Below are 26,287 nucleotides of genomic sequence, written 5' to 3' on the forward strand. Positions count from 1 at the left end.
TGTTGTTGTGTTTGGTGATGGGGGCTGCCTCTGGTGCCTACACAGAGTATGGAGAGGTTCTGCAAATGTCGTACTCATACTATGTGTGGCCTGTGGTGGTGGAGATCTTGGGAGACTATGTGATGAGTGGGGTGTGTTGCAAATGTTACACATCCCCACATGAATGTCAGATATAGTCTGGGTTGCTGAGAGCATTACCCCCAGCATGGCTACATATGTGCATCTCCCACAGGCTGTAGTGTTGTATGTTGGGAGGTGAGCATTGACTGTGTACATGAGACAATTGCTCTATTGCCACATGTTCACCATATTCATCATATAGACAGGCAATAGCACTAGTACATGACAGTTGGACATGCCTGTATATTCAACCATGTCTCACATGATATGTGAGTTACGTGTGTACAACAGCTGTTGTACTGTAAGCAAGCTGGAAATGTAAGGACAGACAGTGTACTTGTAAGAAATTAGTTGGAATGGGTGCTATAGTAATTAGTAGCTCATGAAGTGCTCACAAGTTCTGAACAAGTGCTGAGCATAAATATGCAATACAGATACGGTGTTGGATAATATCAACCCACTGCAACCCACAAGTGGAGACGACAGTCATAATTGGAGGCACTGCACTATTACCCTGCTGAGTATGGTCTGCAAGTCTATGAACCTTTGTCAGTACAGAAGTAGATGACAGTATGGATGATTTCACACTGCATAGCATACCAGTGACAGGTCATAGGACATCATCACCCATACCGTGTTCCAGCTACACTGAGTATACTAGATGTACCTTCGTATGTCACAGGAGTCTTCTACCAGTGGCCTGTTGACAGAATCAACACTAAAAAAGGTGTCAGAGTGACATGTGCATATCACACCAGTGGCAGCTACAGTAAAACAGGGTTAATGTTTTGTACTCCCCCCTCATTGTAGCCCATACCACACAGACAAATAGGATGCATCTGTGTATGTAAGGATGTGAATGGCCATGACCTAGGAGCAATAGCTGTCTCAGTGTTGTGGACAACATACAGAATGGGCTTTGTGGGTGAGGTGTGTGACATACGTGCACAATCTGACAGCTGATAATAGCATTGTCACCGCTAGGTGAATAACCCTGTACCCATTAACTACCACCTAGGCAGCGGTCAACATTATGGACACTGTGTAAGGGATGGTGCTGTGCAGTTCACCTCCCTTAGTTGGTGACGTCTCCAGGCCTATTAGGTAGTCATACGAGGCACCCATGTCATGACAGGGTGCCATCCATGAGCATGGAGATCATTGGACAGGCATACTCAGCACTCGGGTGACCAATATCGGATCACATATCACCTTTAAGGGGTATTGGCCATGCGTGGATGGGCGATACCAACCTTCACAATCCTCACCTCCACTATGCAGCATGCTGGCTACCTTGCATAAAGACATGTGCTACACTGTGATGTTGGACATGCTACACGTACATATCCTGATCTGAAAGACATACGTCATGGACAGCCACTGTCCTACTACAAGGATCGTCACATGCTGGACAGATCCCTGTGCCATACATATTACATACTCCCGCCATACCATGCAACCCTGTCCATCAAAGCTGCACATGTCATCTCTGTCATACATGGTGTGATGACCGTATGGTAGATGTATTATTAACTTTCTGGATCAGTAATGTGGCACTGATGCACCTTGTGGTGGCAAAATGGCTGTCGGATACAGCTAGGAAACCTTGCCCGTATATGCTACAGTTGATAACCATCCCTGCGAATGATGTCTGGCTAGCCATTGTCCCATGTCTATCACATGTGCAACACAGGCGATCCATGGCAGGATGTTGAACTACTGTACAGTGCCGTGTAGATGTATATGGCAAAACACATGCATGTAAAGGTTCCTTGCGTATGTGTGCATTGTCACTGCTCATGTCCATTAAGGCAGTGTATGTGTTGATATGTGACATATACACAGCATCAAGTTCAACAGCATCACTGTGGACACATCCAGGTATGTGCTGATAGGTAAGAACACCAGTACAGGCAAACAAACATGCCCACATCAAGACAGCATTCACATGGAGTATGAACAATGTAATGAGGTGACACACATATATGGTGATGATATCCAATGCATAATGGGTGTTACATGTGTGACACAAACATGTCAGTCATGTCAGTGTCATGATGATATGCAAAGATAACTGTGCAGATGTACTAGATTTAATACAGATGTATGTGCAGCTGTATCTCTGCACATCTCAGTGACACTGTGACCTGTCACCATCATTATGTCTTCCAGATAATGCCTCATTCACACCTGCCAGCGTACAGCTGCCAGGAGGATGATTTCTTCATCCCGTACCTCCATGAGAACTACGAGGTGTTGTTCAGCCATGTGCCACAGCATGACAACCTGTGACAGGATCTTCGCAGGAGGGCTAATGACGTGGGGGGCCATAACCGCACCTACCAGCAGGTGCACAGACACTGCATGGATTTGATACGAAATGTGAAACAGCGTGCCACTGCAATCACCAGGGAACAAGGTGGAACAGGTGGTGGGCCACCAACCCAGCCCCCACTCACACACACCAAAGAGCTACTGGCCAGCCTGGGGACACCCTGAGAACCACAAACACTAGCTGCCATCATGGAGGTGGGTGTCCCCCAACCAATGAGCCCGGAGTTGCCTGGTATGTCACTACTGCACATATGACTATTATATCCCATTTAGTTGCATGTGTCACTGTACAATATGCAATGTAACATCATATGCATGGTATGTTTACACACATGCTGCATACTACAGTATGCTACCCTGTGTATGCACACATGTGCATACTATATGCTATTGTACAGGCGAATGTGTTAACATGCACAGTGCACCCTGTGGCTGACATACAGTCATGGATAATGTTCAAACTGCTGTGTCACCCCTATACAGGTACCTCTGGTGTGCCGCACAGACATCAGTCCATTGCAGGTGAGACTGTCATCAATATCAGGCATGTTAATGCATATATCTATTCGCATGTGGCCAGTTAACACATGTACACATGATGTATGGTCCAGTCACGATATACAGGTCGCATCTCCCATCATTCACACTGACTACCCATGTGCAATATATACAAATGAAATGAAACACTGACATGAAACCACAGTATCTGTCATTGCTACATGTGTGGACAGCTGTGCATACAACGGTGGAGGTGTTGTTCAATGTAAGCATATGTACTATACATTGGAACAACACATGTGTGGTACGCAAACAGTACCACACAGTGAGCTGGGATATGGGTAGCCCACAGGAGTCACCATTGTGTTATATGCCACTGCAATGGGTGCACACATTGTGATGTGCCATCTGACATGTCCCAGGCATGTAGTGTTCTGGCGGCAATATTATCACACTATCCCATAATACATACCCAACATACCAAACATACAACCCGTTGTCTGCATAGCCCTGTGGACGGTGACATATCTGACATCTATGGGTGTATGTCATATGGGACTACACAGACATGTGAGATAGATGGCCATCACAAACATTTGGCCAACACATGTTCACACATGGCCATGGAGGATGGCCAGAGACATGTAGCCACACAGTAGATGTGATGTGTATACACCCTGTTGCACATTGTCCACACATGGTCCAACTATAGCCTTAGTTGACTGATTATACAGTTGATGTGGAACACTGGACATCCTAAAAGCCTGTGCACAGCTAGTGGAGGTGTCACGTAAGTCGACCATATAAGATGTGTTGAACATCACGACTGTGTCATAGCATGACAGTAGTTACATGTACAGCTTCCACAGACATTGACACCACATCAGGCCACAGATACCGTACATTTCCCTTGCTGCTGTAGGACATCACCATCAGCCATGCACCTCGTGTGTGTGGTACATCAATGTCATGTGGGACATGGTGTATTGACAAGTCTGCCATGTGTGTACATGGTTACCAGGCAGCTAAGACTCTGTAGTAGTTGTGCAGGGGTGTCATCCGTAGGTCTTCCAGTGACCTGTCACATAACACAGCATGGTTTGGTGTGTATACACGTCAGCAACGTGGGTCACAATCCACAGTTATGTCATGTGTATGCACACAGTTATGGCTATGCAATGTGTGCATATCACACACTGTATAGCAATATAGATGCCTCATGATGCCATGCAATGGCACAGTGTCTGTACTTCACACTGTATAGCAATGTAGATGCCTCACACTACCCTTCCATGCTCATGCACATTCGCTAAATGTGCATTCTATCTGTAGGGCATACAGACAACACTGCAATGTGATACCCATTACAATGCTGTACATGTGTCAGGACACCATTGTGTCAGACATGTATGCATGCCAATGCACACGTCAGCAGATTACATGTCAAGGTCACTTCAGCCATGTGTACTGTTAACCTGTGCTGGTCCACATGGTGTATCACATGGATGCATGCTTACTACCATGATTGTGTGAACTGCATGGCTACTGATATGACACCTGCTTGCTGTTGTGTGCAACCCAGGGAGATATGCTAACTACCACTATTAATGTCTGAGCTGCATGCCATCTGCTGTATCACATGCATGTTGCATGCCGTCTGTCAAATCACATGCATGGTATGTCTGTGTGTGTGTCTATGTGTGTGTCTGTGTGTCTCTGTGTGTGCCTATATATGTGTGTATCTGTGTGTGTGTGTGTCTGTGTGTGTCTGTGTGTGTGTGTCTGTTGTAATGTAGAGTCTTTCTTTGCATTCACAGGTGATGTAGGTGCGTCACCCTCCTGTGGTCTGTCTGATGTTAGTGTCCCCACAGATACTAGCAGTGATGAACATATGCATGAGATACAGACAGGGTCGTCAGGGGCTGAATCTGTGCCGATGGTTGCCATCCCAGCTATGTCCCCCTTTTCCCCGCACAAATTTCTCATGTCATCACATACCCCATCACCAATGGCCATAGAGGAAGGACAGTCAGCGTGTGTTAGCTTGGAACAGGAATGTGCGGTGGCTACAGAAGGTATGTCTCCACACCACGGTGTCAGTGTAATGACTGCAGATGTGCCACACAGGCATGTGGCCAGTGCTGCTCATAGGAGGACCTCTGGCAGACATGCACCTGCAGGACAGAGCGCAGCAGCCTGTGTTACCAGATGCATGTTCCAGACTGTAATGGTGGCACAGGCACTTGCTGAATGGCAGAACAGAGAAGGGCAGAGGCTTCAGAGGGCTGCTATCTGTACTCTAAATAACAACATCCAGGCATTGGCAAATGCTCAACAGCAGATTGCTGATGTTCTGGACAGGCGATTGGGTGACATGGTCGGAATCCTTGACCGTGGCATGGCAATCCGCGAGCATGAGCTGTCTGTGCTGGAACATCTGGTAGGAGTGAAGCATAGGCCATGTGGACGTAGGCCAGCTACACCACCTAGTGCAGGTAAAGTGAACGAGCCACCTCACATGCCCGCTCCCATAGTGCCGGTAGCAGTAGCAGTGCAGCTGGTGCTGGGCAGTCCACACCAGGACACAGCAGGCCATGTGGACATGGCCCTGGATGTTCCCAGTGGGGACATGGTTCCAGTGGACATGTGCCATTGGACAGTAGCCAATCTGTACCTCCACCTGGTAGTGCCCGTGCAATCCCTGGCAGGCACAGGTCATGTGGCCGTGGCCGGACACAGTGAGCTGTACATCCTGGTCTGTACAATCTGGAGCTGTCAATAATACCCCTGTGTAGGCCTTGCAAAATGCAGAACTTTGTGCAATCATACACGCACACAGCAAAAACATCTGTAGGGCACCGCAACACCCACATGCATAACAACCACACATGTCCAATCAGATCACTGGCCCTTACTCACACACATGATGTCATCCACTGGTGCAGCCTATGCCCCTGACAAACATTACATCCCTGTGCATATGATGATGCCTGTGCCACAACCCTGTCATCCACACCAGCGGTGCAGGGACATGCTCAAATGGTCTGATGCACAGGGTGAACAGAATCGTGAGAGAAGTGTATATTACATTAGTTCTGTACTGTTGACATGCACCAGACATACCATGTAGTACAGGTTCATAATGCATTGTTATATGTTCACAGTATGTGTCTTGGTAACAACAGTAACAGCATGTTGGTAATGATGCCCTGGTTCCCTCCTTATGGACTACCTGCATGTGCCAACAAGTAGCAGTGTTTGCAGTTTCCCATGTGTAAAGATGGAGTACTCAAAGGCATGTATGGCAATACCAGCATGCTATACGTAGCCTCAACCTGACTGTTAGAAAGGCTACCATACCACAGATGTCCACACATCTACTGATCCGGAAGCATGTGGGCTGTTTAATAGGCTACAGGGGCTAGAGATGTGACATTCATACCAGGTCACATCACAGGTATGTTGACATGGTGCGGGGGGTTTACACAGCGGTTTGGCCGATGATAACGTTAGAGGCCACTTGATAGCATGAGGCCTCACTGTGTAGCAGTAATACCCTGTCACATTACAGGATGAGAACACACACAGACATACACAGAAACACACAGTAACATGCCCACACTCACGGGGTCAACAACACTATAATGCACACTCGATAGTGTTGAGGTGAGGACCCCTGCCTATGTGGCAATCACCCTCACAGTACTGTGCACCCACACGACGCGACACAGAGAATGAACATGTACAGGTAGCCAGTAAGGCTGAGACCGATGGCATCAACAGGGTAGTAGACTGCATCACCATGAGGGGTTAGGGATCCTGTCTGTTTTGTATGGTAGCATACACCCTCACTCCATGCACCAGACAGCCATACATACATACACACACACACACACACACACACACACACACACACACACACACACACACACACTGTGGAGTCCACAAATGTCATTCACATACGGATAGCTGACATGTGTGTGATACACACACCACCCCAGCCTACGTCATGCTTTCCACACTGCAGTATGTACAGATCTCTACAACAGTGTACAGGAGTGTGTAATGATTAGGATGTATTCCCCACCATATGTGCCATATATGGTCACACAAGCAAACACACATGGCAGTACTGTGAATGATACACCTGCTATATGATGATACGTCTGATAGACATGCAGCAGTATTGGCCGCATTATGTGTACCAACGCTACCTTTGGCAATTGTGCTACTATATGCACATGGGAGGATGTAAGTGTTGCAGGTGTCACATGACTTACAGTCAGTAACACCCGACCGCTGTGTAGGTTTTATGTCTTCACCGTCAAGTAACAGTAACATAGCGTACTGTTTGCACATGTAATGGTAGGATGGCTTGTGACACACCTGTGAGCCGTCCCCGGCAAACATCCATCTGCAAGGGTGGATCACCACTTTATGCACACACATCCATCCATACCTGATGTACATCCTACCGTACTGTCAGTATTTCACCATATACAGGTGTCAATGATGGGGCTGCATTGCAACTGCATGTTGTAGTTAGGCACAGATGAATTACATACATCAGCTACTGCACATGCATGGTAGCTGCATGCACACCACTACATGTACATGTGTGTTGGTCCTACATGCCTGTCATGTAGCCATGTTTGTATGCATTGCAATTGGTGGACATGTGTGATGACATACATAACACATGGACTGTTGTATGATATGATGGGTGTCATGGGTAACTAGTACAGAGGGAATGTTTCCTCGGTCAACATTGCTACCTCATGTATGTGCATGCATGTGATTGCTGTAGCCACTTGTCTGCACGGAGGACAGCAAAAGCTTTGCTATGTACATATGTGTTGTGTGTGTGTGTGTGTGTGTGTGTGTGTGTGTGTGTGTGTGTGTGTGTGTGTGGTCCATGCATATATCCAGTGTGATTACATGTATGTCATATCCAAACATGTGTGTTCTTTGGTGTGCAGTGACAGTCATCTGTCACAGCTGTGTAAGACCCAGGGCCCCTGTTATGTGTAGAGCTGACCTGGTTATGTACAGTGGTATCATTGCATTGCATAACACATGATGGAACCCTGTCTGTACATGTGTAGTCTGCACAGTTGCTGTAGACCTATGTAGAGTCCACTGGTCATGAGTCACATGGTGTTGTGGTAATGTATGGATGTGTGTTGCTGGTCCAAGGACATGGTGATGTCTGAGGGCTACATAGTAGAATGCGGCGTTTACCTCTGTGATCTGCACCTGAGACATCTGTGATGGCTCTTGAGTGTGTACTGGTCAGTACATGTGAGTGGCCTTCATGTACGTGGGGACAGTAACACCATACTGTGCCCTTCCGTGTTTAGAAGCCATGTGCATGCAAGACAGCCGTTTGCAACTGTTGTGTGTGAGCATGCCCAGTACGCCATTGTGTAAATGGACATACAGTACATTCCAAACTGTGCCCTTCCGTGTTTAGAATTCATGTGCATGCTAGATAGCCCTTCACTTTTACTAAGTGTGTGAGCATGCCCAGTATGCCGTTGTGTAGATGGACACACAGTACATTCCAAACGGGCGTGTGATACTAAGTGTGTGAGCATGCCCAGTGACACCTTGTGTCGGTGATGTGCCTCTGTGTATGGGCATGGCCATTGACATCCTGTATAGCGATGGTGGTCATCCAGGCAACAGATGTCCATACCCCACGTCAGGATGGATGCCTACATTGAACACACTGGTTGACTGTCTTGAAGGGTGTACTGTCTGTGGCACATCTCGTATCTATGTAGTGTTGTAATAGTGCTCTGTAGATAGGCAGTTGTCCCGCTCACACCACTGCTGTGTGTTTGTCTATGTGTACCTTGGGACAGTAATATGCTTTTAGACTGCTCACTCTCTATACATTCCCTATCGGCGTCTTTGCCTTTGCGGATGATGTCATCCACCTAGAAGTATTCCACTGGGAGTGCTGTGTTCCAGTAATCTCGGTAGCGCGTTCTGTAACTGCGTAATGCTGTAGTGTGATAAGGTAGTTAGGTGTATGTTCGACTCCCAGCCCTGCCAAGTGAGTGTGTGTGTGTGTGTGTTTCCAGCTGCCTAGGGACAGAGTAATGCTTTTAGATGGCTCACTCCACATACATTCCCTATCGGCGTCTTTGCCTTTGCGGATGATGTCATCCACCTAGAAGTATGCCTCTGTGAGTGCTGTGTTCCAGTAATCTCGGTAGTGCATTCTGTAACTGTGTAATGCTGTAATGTGATAAGGTAGTGAGGTGTATGTTCGGCTCCCAGCCCTGCCAAGTGTGTGCCTGTGTGTGTGTGTGTGTGTGTGTGTGTGTGTGTGTGTGTGTTTCCAGCTGCCTGGGGACAGAGTAAAGCTTTTAGATGGCTCACTCCACATACATTCCCTATCGGCGTCTTTGCCTTTGCAGATGATGTCATCCACCTAGAAGTATGCCTCTGGGAGTGCTGTGTACCAGTAATTTCGATAGCGCGTTCTGTAACTGCATAATGCTGCAGTGTGATAAGGTAATTAGGTATATGTTCGACTCCCAGCCCGGCCAAGTGTGTGTCTGTGTGTGTGTGTGTGTTTCCAGCTGCCTGGGGACAGAGTAATGCTTTTAGACGGCTCACTCCCCAAACATTCCCTATCGGCGTCTTTGCCTTTGCGGATGATGTCATCCACCTAGATGTATGCCTATGGGAGTGCGGTGATGCTGGAACTTGGTAACACGTTCTTTTACTGCATAATGCTGTCGTGTGGTAGACTAGACAGGTAGGTGCTCGATTCCAAGGCATGGCAGGTGTGTGTGTTTGGCAGTTATACCGTATGTGTTGGTATCTGTGGGTGGCTAGCTGCGGAATGTGTTCAGTGTGTTTTGTTGCTGACCTATATAGTGTCCACAGCCCGCATATTCTGCCAAGACACTGGGTTGTCAACACATACATTCGCCAATAGGTCTGGTGAGTAACTGTCAGCAGCCCTACTCTTACCCTTGATACGGTCTGACCCATGTGACGCAACATAACACATGTGCCTTGATAGTAACAACACTACATGATGCAGGTGGCACATGTAGTTTCCTTTTCATTCCTGTCTAAAGCATTGCTGTCATGTGGTCCGCTGTTGTGATATAAATGTCATATCTACGTATGTGTGTACATGTATATGTGTGTATGTGTATATATATATATATATATATATATATATATATATATATATATATATATATATATGTCCATGTATATATGTATACAAATAATATATATGATATATGTAGATGTAGAGGTGGACATAGCTGTGAACATATATGTCTGGGGACATCAGCACTATTGAATGTTTGTGCCGGATGATCTGTACGTGATAACCTGGGATCTATGTATATCTGCCATGATGTGGTGCTAATGCACATCATCTGTAGTGTGCAGGGCCACGGGTTGTAGTCGTGTAGACACCGGTTATTTTGTTGCTGGGAAGACCATGGGACATCGAATATGGTGATAGTAAGGCACCTGTTGCCAGTTGTGTATGGATCTGAGTGACACTGAGCAGTGGTTATTAATTTGGAGGTTCAGTATGGGTCATATAGCTATTCATTAGAAGTGTATCAGATTTATCACCAGGGTGTGCTGCTGGTCCCTGGAGTGTATGTGTGTAGTCAGCCAGGTGCAGGTCTCGAATATAGTTGACAGCATGGGAGGGGGGGGTCAGGCATACTGTATGTACATTGCAGTGCTGCGCCTCGGGAGTGCTCCTGCCTTAGCACACCTAGGGGTGTGTCTATGCCTGCCTGGTGACATTGGGAGTGATGACAGCAGTGGTGGGGTAGTCAGGGTGTACAGGCTGCACAAACAGGTGTTGATCAGCACAATCAGCAGATGACATGGCCAGCCCACACATGAACAGTACATTAATGCGAGCAAGCAGCATACACACAGGTTTCATCCGCACTCTACACCACTGGTGTATACCTGCAGGGACATTTCACGACACAGTCCAACCAAATAACACGGGCTGCAGCAGGCAACATATACCAACATGTGCAGGAGGCTGGGGTAGTGAGGATGTGTATGCTGCCGAGCAGCCCTTACTGGGGTGACATAAGACTTTATAGACCGAGGGTGACTTACCAGGGGCTACATGGGCTGGGGATGTTGGAGCACTATGGGGTGGACAGAGACCTTCTACAGTGGCTTGTTGACCTGTGCCTGCCACACCTGACACATCAAACAGGCCAAGGGAAACACATCACAGTGGATACCATGGTATGTGTTGGCCTAGGTGTACTAGCCATAGGTACCTCACACAGCACAACTGGGGATATCATGGGTATCTCACAGGCATCTGCATCCAGAGTATTGCACCAGTTCACAGACGCCATGTCAACACATGCTAGTGAGCACGTACATGTCCTCAACACACGTGATTAGTAGACCAGCAATATGCATCTGTTCAACCACATGGATGACTACCCTGGGGTACTGGGTGCTATAGCCTGCACACACATACACATCGTAGCACCACCCGGTGAGCAGGGTAGGGCCTACAGTCACTGCAGGGGCATACCCTCCAATAGCTAAGCCATATACAATGGCCAGGGCATGAGACTGAATGTGTGTGCTGTCTGCCCTGGAAGCTATGATGTGTCCGATATATGGCTTCTGACACAGTTGTAGCACACCAATGCCAATATGGACATCCCCTACAGTCTCCTAGTGGGGGATGCTGGATAAACACTGGTGTCATGGCTGATGACACCCATCAGCAATGCACACACACCTGAACACTCACACCATACTGAGGCGGATGCACAGGCAAGACATATACTTGTGCATGTGTTTGGGATGCTCAGTTCACAGTTCTGGTATCTGGACACATCCGTTGGAGCTCTGAAGTATTCATAAGCTACATGCATACAAGTTGTTATGGTATTTGCTATGCTACACAATCTTATCCTGCAGTAATAGTTGCAGCAGGAACAGCCCAACACCACTGCCAAGGCCTGTACAGGCACAGTGTGACTTGGTGAAGGAACTACCTGAGTAGGGCACAGTCGGCAAAAGCCCGTGCACAGTATGACCTGCCCTCGTCAAAGAGGCAACACAAGGCATATGCACTGACACAGTAGGTACCCACGGATTTCCCCTCTCTGACATGCACACAGTATAATGGATGTCAAACATGACAGTACCTGTGCTCGGCCATGTTAGGAGGTGCACTGTGTGCATCTGACATAGGCAGCACTCCAGCACCATCCTCAAGTCCAGAACACACCCATGGTATGTCTATTGACCTAACAAGTGGCAGTTGTATTAGAATGTGTAGTTACCCATTGCTATGTTATGCATGTGAGCATACAAGTGACTGTGGTGGTCAGATGTTAGGGTAGCAGACAGTACACATCCATAGTGGCACCATGACCTCTGTAGCACATACGGCGGTCACAATGGTAGCCTGTAGTACACAGGGTGTCCAAACCCACTGCAGATTATGGGCTGACCATCATGTGTGTCCATACAGCCCACACACGTTCCATGCAGCTGGACAGATGTGGACCAGTACAGACAAATTATATACGATGGCCTATGGATATGCCCAATGAATGACCCCAACCCCCTAACTCACACACAGACGACAGCAGGCCAGGCAGTTTGATGTAGGTTGTGTAAGCTAGGACGTCCAACACTACTGTGCTGGTAATTAAAGCTGGGAACTGACGTACGCTGGTATCCCTCCAACCAGCAATTTAGGTAGGTCCACACACTGACATGGAGTACCCGGCATACCATTACAGTAGCGGCAGATGTGTACAACTGTTGGCTGTGCCCCCATCAAACCTACACATGTGAGAGTCATGTGCGCCACCCACGGTGCTGTGCAGGACTGTGGTTGTGGTTGGATGTCCCCCCCATGCTATGCAGACATGTAGCAACTGGCAATGCCACATGACCATTAGCTACCCTGCAGACACAGCATGACACCTGTCTGTGTAGAACGGAGGGGTCAGCAAAACAGTACTAACTATCTGGACATGTGACACATGCAATACAGTTGACCATACTTGGCATGCTCATACACATAACGGTATGACAGTAATGTCAGTCGACAACATGCGTAACAGTCATACTGGGCATGCTCACACACACTGAAACACAGGACGGCCAGGCATGCATACACCAGTGGTCCGGACATATCTGCCACGACATTGCTATACTGTTGGATGTCTGCGCTGTATGGTGTGTGTGTGGTCTATTGTCTGTACATATGCCATGGTCTATTGTTAATTCACATGAGTATGTGCACAGGGTACTTCTACCATCACGTGTATAGGGCGGTTCTTTGTTTGCGGACAGGCCGACACCTTTGGATACAGACTGGGTAAGGCACATTCCAGCAGGTGGGAGCAGTTGTGCATGGGTTTGCGCAGTGTTAAGCACTGCTGACCTCTGGTCACAGCACCTTATACACATTTAGACTCCACATTTCTTTGACAGTGCACTACTGGCATACTGGTAGACAAACACGCTTACAGCCGCTCGCTCACTGACATTTCCGCTTACATTTGTCACTCACGCTGGGTGTGTGTGATCCCTTGTGATGCTTATTACATTGGACTACATGACTACAGTATTGGGTACCTGTAACCATTTCGCGACGGCAGGCGTTCGACTGTATGGACTCGGCGGCCTGTCCAGTGACGTAATCATATTATATGCGTGTTCCTCATACGATCTGCTCCCATCTGCCTGATACATGGGAACCGATACTCTGCAATGCTGACATGTGACTTGAGTTTGTTAACGCAGCTGTCCGCCGAGTCATGCTACCGCATACCTACTGCACGTTGTCCATCTTTCAGATTGCACGACGGGAGACTGTAGGAGTGTTGCCTTTCCCACTTTGCATGGGGCAGTCCCTCATCACGCATATCTCATGTGATAATACCAGAACTCTCCACCAATCGGGGACACATTTCTACAGAATCAGGGACAGGTCAAGAAAAATCAGGGACACTTTTACAAAAGTAGTGCTATTAACTTGAAACATTGACAGAATCAGAGCATATGACTTAATACACATATTCTGAAGTAACAGTTGTTTATAACTCTTACTTATTGTCATTAGTCAGTAAGTGTAATTCACCACCTTTCCTTCAACAGCCACTAATTTTAGGAGGGATTAAGAGGGACAGAGTTAAACTTTCAGTCAAACTCAGGGACGTACCTGACATCCAGGGACAGTTGAGTGGTATGGACAATACTCTAGCCATTGCAACTGTCCTGATTAGGGGACATTCTCATGTTGTACGTGTCTGTACTGGTTGCTTGTTACAGGTCTTGTATACCTGACATGTCGATATGTCATATGTAGTAGCATAAGCAACTTTACTGCTGCTAGACTATGCTTTGATTTGTTCCAATATGTATATTTCTGTACTATGCATGGCTGTAGGTATGTTCTGCCCTGGTACATCTGACATTTCTACAGAGCAGGTTCCACTTTGGCCATTCAGAATGGTGGTGGCCCTATAGACCCTATATGTAGAGCTATCACATGTGTCAAGGCAACACATACCCACAGCCAGTAGTAAATGGATGACTTCCACGGTTTGCATACGTTAAGGTTATTCATGTAGCATTATAATTGATAATACTGTTTCCTATTACATGTAGCTGTTACTGATACAACAAATTGATGTCTGACACCACTACACAGACTATATAGCCTCCATTCCCGAACTCACAGGCCATGTGCCATAACTGTCATTTTGCAGGACACAACTGCCCAGACGGGTGTGTCCCTCGCAGGTGTATGGGTGTTGAACCTCTTCTATTATGCTATCATCTACCTAAGGTGGTCAGCAAATTATGCACTTTCCATCAGTAGCAGAACTCACATACCAATGGGTGTGAATGAACACTGTATCAGGGACAATGCATAACACCCTGTGGGACACATTTAGACGATTGGTTTTATTAACCAGACACATTCACAGTCACAGAGCATATGTATTCATTCACGTTTGTTGAGGTACATGCTGTTTATGACTCATACATGTTGTCATCTGTCATTACGTGTATTCCGCCACCTGTTCACCTAATATCACTAGTTCTGGAAGTGTTTAGTTGGACTTTGTTACATTCTGATACATAACTATGGATGTCCATGCTAATCAGGTACACGGCACTGATTTGGTCTCTATGGATTCCCCCGATGGTTTACAGACTATCCGGTAGATGTGCTCTTCAGGTTTGGGAGGTGTAGGCATATGCTATGCCCACATAGGAATATTAATGACTTCCACTGGGCAGGACTACTACATCTCTGCAAACCAGCACCTGCACACTTAAGCCCATTAATGCATACCCATGGTCCACCTACCTGCACCCCTCTACAGCAGTCATGACAAATACTTACTGTGAGCACAGCTGGGGTATGAGCACACCCCTACACATTGCCCACTCTCCCCATCTCGGGACACATGTCATACGTTTTGTCAACCCATGTATTATCACACTTGCACAACCTACTGTTCCATGTACACCTACATCCTGCTCATATTAATGTCAGCAGATTCACACATACCTTGAATTTTTGGGGTCCCGCAAGGGACACCGTTATCCATGTTTAAAGTGTAGACCTTGCAGAACTCCCCCACTGGTATTTTCCTACCGGTGTTTTGGACAGCGGCAGTGTATTGATCTGTATTGTCTGTCTGTATGTCTGTCTGGCCTAGCTGGGCGATGTGAGGGGTACAACGTTTATTTATTGGACCTCCAAGTCACATATGCCCGGGCTATAAATATGTTACCCCTAATTGCTGTGAAGTAACCTATTTATGTACATGTGTATATCTACACTGACATATATATTTTGTTTTGTGTGTATGTGTATATATCAGTACCTGTTGTTTGTGTATATATATATATATATATATATATATATATATATATATATATATATATATATATATATATATATATATATATATATATATATCCATAGTATATCCTTGTGTGTGTGTATATATATATATATATATATATATATATATATATATATATATATATATATATATATATCTGTATGAATATATATGTGTATGTAAATTAATATAGATATATGTATATATACGTTTTTATCTATATATACATCTGTGTGTCCGTTAACCTATACATTTCCCGGACATGGACACTTACACATGCGTATTGGGTTTTATCTCTGCTTCAACAGCATACTATTGCCTTAGTCATCATGACACCGACAATTCACTCCGGTGAACTTGTGCTCAGTATATTGCACGTTATACAGCGGACAGATGTCACACGTTTTTCATGTGTGGGGTGTCGCTCCTAACTGGGATGTGATACAGTGTCATTCGACCTATTACTCATATGCACAGCCTATTATTCCTGCTACTGTGTTTGTTTCTGTGCACATTCATATTATTACTGTGCCTATTACGGTGCCTTCTGTGTGGAGTTTGCATGTTCTCCCGGTGTTCGCGTGGGTTTCCTCCGGGTACTCCGGTTTCCTCCCACATTCCAAAGACATGCATCTGGAGCATTTCTCCCCAGGCCTCCGCTGAAAACAGGCTCTGTGGAACCTAGTCGGACTTTCCCGGTCAACAAATTATAAATAAATTAAAAAAAAAATAAAAATTACTGTTGATAGGATGTATGTTTGTGTTACTGTGACTGTACGTCAACATATTGTTGTCTTCATGTAGTTGTGTCTTTCTGCTTTTCCCGGTTTGGGGTTGTCACAGCAGAACTCCGTTCCACTCATGAGTGGCATATAGGTTTTATGTGCTGGGCTGCCAGCCCTGATGCACAACGTCCGACAACGATACTCCCATTCACACGTCTCCACGCAAATGACGCTCTATCTGGGAATTGCACCTACATACTAGCTGACCTCCACAGGCCACTCCATTGCACCCGGCGCAACATACCCTAGCACGCCTCTGTCCATAATTGCATATCCAAAGTTTCTCCTGCACACCCGTGTTGAGTTTCCACGCATAACAGCCATTATACACCTGATATCGCAGCCATGACACACCTTTACACATTGCCCTCTCATGAGCGTTGGGGCCCTACACACATTTTGTACTGCCTCGTGTATTCACAGGCTCACCATCCATTCATATTTGCACATACGTGCCTTTCCTGGTGTTATGGATTATGAACGATTTGCGGGTTAGAAGTGTAGGTGGTCGCAACATGTACTACATTCTGTCTGTTTACAATAATACAATTAACATACAATGTTGATGTAGCACTTCAACGATGTTATGGCCACTGGTATAACCCTGTCTCTGGTGTGAAGATCGGTGCTCTACTCACACTTGTGCAGCTTTATGTGACATATGCTGTGAGCACTTCATAATTCCTTACTTGCTCTGGATTCCCTTCACAAACCTTATGTTTGCTTTCATCTTTCGGAGTTCCTTACATATATATATATATATATATATATATATATATATATATATATATATATATATGCATACATATATATATATATATATATATATATATGTAGATATATGTATATATATGTATATATATATATCTGTGTGTATATATATATATATATATATATTTTTTTTTTATATATGTGTATATATAGATAAATATGTAGATATATAATTGCATATTTCTGTTATGTCTGTGGATATTTATCTATACACACATCTATCTATCTATATATATAAAAGCTACAGCTGTACAAGACAACATACATTTGCTATGCTAATAGCTGTATACACCCGCGCAGGCGCACTTGCATCTACTTATTCTGAGTTACATATGTTTACAGGCACTTCTTTGGTATTACATGTGCCTTATTCCTTATGAAAGTACCACTTTGATGGAATCCGGTTAACGGACCCATGCGAACGCGGTCACCTTTGCATGTATAAATGTTGGCTTTACAGCACAGAGGCATTCATTACACAATTAATATGTGCTATAGTTGGGTGGATGCTGTAACCACTACACTATTGGTGTTCTGGCTCATTTATATGTATACCCATGGTTCATAGCTACTCTGACATACGCCTCACCACTTCCCTTACACAGCAGGCATCCATTCTCCTGCTGGGAAAACCGCAGTACTACAATTAGGACATTCCCTGTTTCCTACTGCTCTGGACCCGTGCTGCAAGTCTACTCACTCCAAGGATATTCAGAACTCCTACGCTTATAGTCCTCGCACATACGCATGTTTGATTGTCAGGATGTTCATGTGCTGGTCCGGGTTTAGGCTCGGCCGACTGGTGACTAGAACTGCCCTGGTGCTGTTCAAAGATCAGACATAGCACATGGATAGAGTTAGTCCAGATTTTAACATTCTACCTGTGTTTACAGACGCAGGTGTTTGGGCACCGCTGACCACATTACTGGGTCGGTGCTACATAATTTAGGGTGGGGAGTGGTTCCACTTCATAATGCAGGTTGGGGGGTGGTTTCCACATATTTCCCTTCCCATTTCATTCAGTTATAGATACAATGAATATTATTCTGGGCATCTGTTATAAATTCACTACAGGTATGCAATAGTCCTGACAACAGATGTGACGGTTGGTTGGTGTACTTATGTGTATGGACCTCTGTGATACTCGGGGACTTGTTTCTACAGTGACAGGGACAAGGCTATGAGAACTCAGGGACAATCACGGACACTTCTACCATATTAGTACTATTAACTTGGAACGTGTTGACAGATTTGTAATACTACTAATTTTCTGCAGTTAAATGCGTCTATTACTCTTCATTGTTGTAAGTAGTCATTCTCATTCAACACCTTTCCCCCAAAGGTCACTGGCTTTGTGAGTGGTTAATAGGCTGGCCAATTATTGTGTGAATGCTCTGACCATTGGTAGTGTTGACATTGTCATATGTACAGGTTGGGATGTATTCTGGGGATTAGGGTTGCCACCTTTTCAAATGGCCAAGATAGGACATTTTTGGAACAAACATCAGATTTTAGAAGCCGACACATACCCACGGTCAGCACAAAGGATATAACTTTACTTATTTGCCTACATAAAAGTCTATTGTTGTAGCGGTTTAGTTGCTTATTCTGTTTCTTGTAACATTTAGGTATTTTAGATACTGAAATAATTATTTTCTGCAACTATTACATAACATATGGGACATAATTATGTCCTGCAATCCCAGGAAATTTGCCATTTGTAATGTATTTTGTCAGGACACAACTGTCCAAAGAGGGACTGTCTCTCACAAAGCAGGACAGATGGTAACCCTACTGCGGACACCAGATTGTTTGGGCCAACACATAGCCACAGTCAGTGCAGGTTTAAAACATTCATTTGTTTCCTAGCTGTGAGCCTTATACCTTTGGCACTTTTGTTGTTTGCCTGTTTCTTCTATGAATTACGTTTATTCTATCCTGATGTGACCGCTTTAGGCAACTGTTACATGCAGTATGGTACATAGTTATTTCCTACAATCACAGGACATTTGGCATTGTATCATTGTTGGTCAGGTCACACCTACACACACATTAATTGTCCCTCACACAGTGGATCAGGGGGTATCCTGTTTACGTCAGTGCCTTCATCACCCTTATACCATGTGCCACTATGCGAATGTGTGCAATATATTCTCTCGCTTATTCATGTCAGGACACGTGCATCACGGGTAGGTGTTTGATCCTGGGTAGTAGGTTCTGCATGACCATCTAGGGCTGGACAGTCTCATGCACCACTACTGCACATTCCAACTTGTGTCTAGATATCTACAGGATGGGACTTCGTGTCTTCATACCCATTCTAATGTTTACACAGGTTATTTATCCCATGAGAGATATCCCAAAAATTGAACAAGACCAAAGCAAGACAAATACTGAACATCCTTCTGGCGTTACGAAAATGTGCTGGGGGTTTTACATGCAAGGGATACATAGTTTGCAATCCTGAAACTGCCTAGGGTGACACTACCTACTACATATGCGTAGTGGTCACTATGTGTAGATGTGGCTGCACCAAACCAGTAGGCCAAGTATGGCTGGATTTGGTGGACTTTCAGGTATGGGAGCGAGTTGTGTGCTGTGGAGGGGATGCTGGATAGTCCATTATGCATCCAGGTGTGTTGCATTTGATATGGCCAGTTCCATCAGGACCAATCTGTGGGTATGTGCCGGTGACATGTCTATACATTTGTATCGCACATTTTAATATTCATGTTTGTGGGATTGTGTTCTACAGTATGGCCTTTTTGGTTGTATTGCAGATGTGTATACATGTTTTTGTGTTTCTTTCTGCTTCACAAGATGCTCCCTCATACACCTCCGGTTCACCTATTCTGCATATGACACAGTGTCACCTTGGAGGATTATACCATTACCCACCCCCCCACACACACATATTCCTGACACTCCATCATCACTGCTTTGGTTGATGGCCCATGACACGGTCAAGGTAACACATTGCATACCCTACATATGTCAGGTACCTGAATGGTTGTGTGGACTACCCTGCCATGTTTGACTTTCCACATGCTATACCTCACACACATAGGTACATGCCCATACTTAACTTTCATGACATGGTTAGTATACCCCGGTAATACCCGTTCAACTGTGACACATCCTGACAAGTTCGGCTTGGACCACTGATGTGTGGATTTTGGCTGACTGTTCTAATCATTGGTAGGATGCCACCTTTTCCTATGTCCAGGATGGGATATATTCTGGACACATATCCGAATATACTGGACAACACATACCCACAGTCAATGGTATGGATAATACTGTTCCTTTCAGCCTACATGTTGCCTTATTGTTGTAGCAATTTATATGCTCCTTCTGTTTCCTTTACATGCTTATTCTATTTCCTGTCACATTTGGTATGTGAAATACCAACATACCTATTGTATGTGACTATTACATGCATTGTGGGATATAATTTGGTCATACGGTCGCTAGATATATACATTTATCGTGTTTTTTATTATGGACACATCTGCCCAGCTGTGTATCCTCCCTCACAATATGGGTCAGCTGGTGACCCTGACCATTGGGCTGGACGTACCTATTGGCAGTGCGCTAACATATGATGCGTTTCACTTCCACTTGGTATAACTATCTACACTGCGTTGGACTATGGGCACACGGTTTTCAATGTCATTTGTTCGCGGGATAGGGACCCGTTATTCCCTACCGTGCATTTGTGTTTGCTTCTTCATTTTGTGTTCGCAGGAAGTGTCTTGCATGCTTTGCATACATTTCAGTATCCACGGACACTGACAGATGTGATTATTATTGCTTGCAAATTGTTATATGCAAGCATTTTAGGTTGCACGTCGACAGCTGACATTTCCACGCCTCCGTGCGGCACTTCGACATGCCCTATGCACTTGCGCTCCTTTCCTATACACGTGGCTGTGGCGGCAGCGTGCCTTCATTAATATGCATTTGGCACTACTGCGCCATCTTTACCATCGCACGGTCGGTGCAAGCCTAATGCCGGCCTTGCGCAGAGCTTCATGAATCCCGGGGAAAAGCTTTTTAGACCTTATGACTTTGTGCATATTATTAAGTGCAGTACTGTAAAACTGATGTGATAGAACTAGCTATATTTTTAAGTGTCTTAGTAAAAATGGAAATATAAACAGTTCTTTTTAAAGTTACTATCCAGTGTATCCAAAGTAGTTTATTATCTCTTAGTAATGCAGACTCAGCATAACAATGATGGTCTCTAAGCCATATTGTTAAAACTTTGTCCTGATTGCTATTATTATATTAACCAGGGATCTTCCAGTTTAATGAATTCTTTCGAAGTACTTGATATGAAGGACAACTTGAACTGTGTCTAATTTGGCATTGCTCACAGTCCACATTTACAGAATCAGGATTTTACAGCTTGCTCTGACCATTTCCAAACCAGAATCAGCCCTACTGCAGTACCCTAACACAAAGAGCTATCTCTGCCACAGATAAGCAGGACAATTCGACCCCGGACAGTTCAAAACTGGACAGTTCACCCCTGGACGATTTGACCCCAATGCAATTGTATATACTGTCATGTTTAAATATATAGTTATTGTCTAAGGGAGTACTTAGTTAGTGGACAGTTTGACCTCAGACTATTTGACCCCAAATATATTTTAATAACTAAATTTTCATTATTTTATTATTCATTCAATTATACAATAAATGAACTGAAACTTTTTCATTTTAAATATGTTATTTTTATACTTTTCTTATTTACTTATTTAATCATTTCATTGCTTAGTATACATTTATTGCATAAACTTTTAGACTTGTTGACAGTCTAAATGTGTAAAGGTGACAGCTTAACAGATGTCTTTACTTGAAGCAAGTACACTGCTATTTTTCTTTTTAATTAGTTCAGAAAACAAGCAGCAAACTACCTAGTCTCCCAAATCCTTTATCATTTATTTATAAAAATGTTTCTGTGTAATGGTGACAGCTTAACAGGTGTCTTTACTTGAAGCAAGTACAGTGCTATTCACTGTAATTCCGAATCCTTTAATCATTTATTTGGAAAAACGTTTCTTGCGTAAGGGCCATGGAGTATCGTAATAAACAAGAAATACTTAATTGAAAGTTAACTCAAAATTATGACCAAGATAACTATGCATTACTAAAATACTACCAACACTCTTGCCTACCCTGCGTCAGTCCACAGTTTGCTTCATTCACAGGTTAGTTTCATTAAAAAAAAAGGATCTGTTCTGCCTTTCTGATTATATTTATGTAAGTGACCAAGTACAGCTCATTTGCAGGAAAGAGGGATGCTACCTCCTTAAAGAGAGGATGAGGACATTATCCCAGATGATTACGGCAGTAGTCACAGTGCTAAGTGTAATCCTGTCACCCGAGTTAAGCTAGTGGGCTGAACAATGTAAAGCCTGATAAAACAGTATGGAAAAAAAGGATTCAAATAAAAGTTAACAATAATGATAGATCTAGCCGATCCTCCATCTACCTAGTATATTATGTTCGACTGCTTGCCATATACACTCTCACTTTCACTAGCGGCATATCACTTTACTAAAAGCTGAAGCTCCTCACCTCTTCCCATGATGCTCTGCTCACTTCTCCAGACTGAGTGAGGCTACTGTTTGGGTCCAACCGTCCGGGGTCAAATCAGTTGGGGCAAATCATCTTGGGGCGAATCAGCAGGGTCAAAACATCCTGTACCTCTGTGGCATACCACATATGCAAATGAGGCATTCCGTGGGGAGGGCCTTGACTAATTAGCCATGTGCTCTCTCCCTTAGACATGCCTTCAGTATGGCATCTAGAATAGCCTGGATTTGTAAGTTACCTCTGCTGGCCACGTTAATGAACTCAGCCAAAAGTTTGAATTCAACCATTACTTTCAGTGGTTAAGATCACATTAGAGGTATTTGTCAGGGAGTTCAGCAGACAATTAGTGTTGATGGTGGGATGTGAGTGTGTTTGTGTCTGCCTACATGTGACAGTGCATGCAGAGGCATGAGTGGCTTCAGCTGTGTGTGTGTGTGTGTGTGTGTGTGTGTGTGTGTGTGTGTGTGTGTGTGTGTGTGTGTGTGTGTGTGTGTGTGTGAGGTGAAAGAATTAATATGCTATAAGTGTGATTGAGTGGAGGGGGGGCTCTGTGTGCATGAATGTCTGTGTGTCATACCTCTAAAATCCAATAGACTAATGAGCAACCCTGCAATATTTGGGATAACATTATACAATAGTAATGCCTACAAGATAATGGAATGAGTTTTGCAGCAGAAAAGATGTTTGGGCAAGAGAGCTTATTAGACATTAGAGATACCCAAAAGTTATTAAAACAACAGTTTTGCACAAAAGATGCATTAGGGGAATCAATAGACACAATGGATGTAAAAATAAGCCATAAAAACCTTTGAATCCAGTACCCTCAATGTACAAAACATATCAGGGCTTTAGCCCTCTGCACTACTAATCAACACCAAAGGTGACTCTTTACATATTTGTTTAAGTCATAAAAGGAAAAGAAAAAGTTAAAGTAAAATGGAAGAAGTTTCAAACCCTGCACCCCTGACCCAGAATGAAGCTTGTTAGCAAGTCAGAGGCTTAGCTCTCTATGCTAAACAAAGAAGGCTTGTATAGTAATGTTAACTCTACAGTAGTTTAACAACCGATACCTTCAGAATGTATTGCCTAGTGATGAAAAAATCAAAACATGGCAACAAACCTGAAAAATGCCATAATACCTCAAGTCAGTTACCTTCTGCATGCAACATGCTTAAAAACATAGGTGTGGCACAGATGTGTAACCGATGATTACTATGACATAACATAGTAACAGACCAATGATTCTTGAAATCAGAAGCAAATGTAAGTCTTTTAATAAGGCCCTTATGTTCATATGCTTGGTAATAAAGTCAATCTGGCTTGATCTTTATTCACTTAGTATAATTGCTACCACTATCAGGGATAATAGTCTAAGCCATGTTCTCTGAGGTCAGGATAAAGCTAGTTCTTGGTCTCCCAAGCCCAGTAGCCAAAATTCTGGTTTATCCAACCCTGGGAGAATTAGATGCAGGCTACAAGATGCGACATCCTGAAAGATTTCACATACACATCTGCTTGAATTACACCAGAGCATGAGTAAATAGTCAGTTTCTAATGTCTCACATAACCAGCATAGGCTAGATACTACGCAATGCCTGTTATAGATACTGAGTGGGAAATGTTACCACTGATGTTTCATCTTAAAATGTGTAAAGGCAACCATTAGAGCAACATTAAAATCCTTTCAGTCTGCCATTATTGACTCCCACTGTTTCACAGAAATAGGACTGATTAACATCATGTCCCATTTGTGTCTAAAATAGTCATTGCCATTCAGGGGACAAGCTGTTAAAACTGCAGATATAATTGGTATCATTCTTGCGTGATATTCTTGTTAATAGTACTTTAAGATTTGATAAGTAGGAAAGTGCTGTATTTCAGGGATGGGAAAACATTTTGTACTGGAACAGCAGGACCTCACTTCCAAATACTGGCAAAATTTAATATCCATTCTGTCCCTACAATTCTGAAAATATGTGAAAGTGGAAGTTTTTGAGATCTTATAGATACTGCCAGAAGAAAACACCATGACCAATCCACTCTTTTTATTGTAAAGGTGCACTGTTTATCTGGAAATCCATATTATCCCATATCCTCTCTCAAGCACAATTTATTAATATGTGCTGACTTTCAGAAATAATCTTCTAATCCTCTTCTCTCTCCCACCAGTTTTCTAGATTTTCCTTCAACCATCTATTCATACAAACATGTAGAATATATTAATCTCCTTCATCTGTACTGACAGCCATGTTGGAAGTTGGAGGGCACTGGATAGCAGGGTCTGCACAATCAAGGTGCCACTTGTGTAGCTTTGTAAGTCAGGAAGGCCCACACCCCGCTTTATTCTATAGGCACACAAGCACCTTTTGGGATATTATGGGGGGGGGGGTTCTCATCCTAAAGATAATTCACAATAATTTGTGAAACTTTCCAGGATAGGCATTTTTTAATTATAGGAAGTAATAGCCTGTGATTCTGGCATTATGGACTGACTGCAATGATTTGTCAGTTATGTGGGAAAGGTCACATATAAGAGGTAAAATCATGAGTGGTATGATGGATGGTGGTGTGTCTGCATGGGGAGGTTGCCGCACTCATATACATAAATGCTAAGGCTTTGGCAAAATTTTAGCAGAACACTAGATGACACCAGGGAGAGGTTTTAAATTATTACTTCAAATCACTTAAAAAAGATAATAAAGTAACAGGTCATCATGCTACACTTTCCAAAACAATAATAAGAATGAATTCTAATGTCTGTCATTACTGACTGACTGCAGGGATTCATAATTTACAAGGTTAGGACAAAAATAAAATGATACATGAAGGACATTCTGTCAACTCAATGACAGGTAAGAGATATCTCAGATAATTCAGTCTGTGTATGCGTGTGTGTGTGTGTGTGTGTGTGTGTGTGTGTGTGTGTTTATTCTTTTTCTCTCTCAGTCTCACGCACACACACACACACACACACACACACACACACACACACACACACACACACACACACACACACACACACACACACACACACACACACACACACACACACACACACACACACACACACACACACAGCGACATGCCTCTTACTTGTCCCTTAGTTGAAAAAATGCCTTATAACCTCTTATTTTTTTCATTGTACCCTATACATCACAAATTATTGCAGTCAGTCAGTGATGCCAGGCATTGGAATTTCATTCTTTTTACTTTTCATAATGCTAGACCTGTTGCTCTATTAACTTTTTACAT

The sequence above is a fragment of the Protopterus annectens genome, chromosome 8.part0, assembly GCF_019279795.1.
Source record: "Protopterus annectens isolate FY-2018-M chromosome 8.part0, PAN1.0, whole genome shotgun sequence".
Taxonomy (NCBI): domain Eukaryota; kingdom Metazoa; phylum Chordata; order Ceratodontiformes; family Protopteridae; genus Protopterus; species Protopterus annectens.